Here is a 629-nt window from a genome sequence, read left to right on the forward strand (position 1 = left end):
CTAACCATATTTAAAATGTAATAATCAATTTAATCTAGCTTGCGCTCACTATTGTAAACGGAAGCAGCTCCGGGCGCATGACGTATGAGGTCAGCGTTGCGCATGCGCCGCTCAGAAGTAACGCACGCGGAAACGCAGCGGAGAGATCAAAACAAAACAACGGTCACTAATTTGAAGTACAAAACAAGGATTTGTAAAGAAGAATGTCGGAGGATTTCGATATAAGCCAAGAGGAGACTGCTTTTCCTTTGCTAAAGTAAGGAAACTTTGCTTCCTTTGCTCCTGTAAACAAACATTGGTTTTCACAAGACTCACCGGCGCATGCGCAACGCCGACATCTTACGTCATCCTCCCGGAGCTGCTTCCGTGTACAACTGTTGGCGCAACCTACATTAAAGTGATTATTACGTTTTGAATATGGAAAGTTTTCTTACAAAAACACATCGATTCGCTAGAGGAGGCCTTTGTTCACCCCCCGGAGTCGTGTGAGACACTTTTTTTTTATGGATGGGTGCTTTTTATTTCACTTCTTTTGGACTGATGAACTGTAACACCCGCTGACTGCCATTAAACAGCTTGAAAGATCAAAGACAATTTTTTATATAACTCTGACTGGATTCGTCTGAAAG

This window comes from Sinocyclocheilus grahami, unplaced genomic scaffold (genome assembly GCF_001515645.1).
Source record: "Sinocyclocheilus grahami isolate Dianchi unplaced genomic scaffold, SAMN03320097.WGS_v1.1 scaffold1264.1, whole genome shotgun sequence".
Taxonomy (NCBI): Eukaryota; Metazoa; Chordata; class Actinopteri; order Cypriniformes; family Cyprinidae; genus Sinocyclocheilus; species Sinocyclocheilus grahami.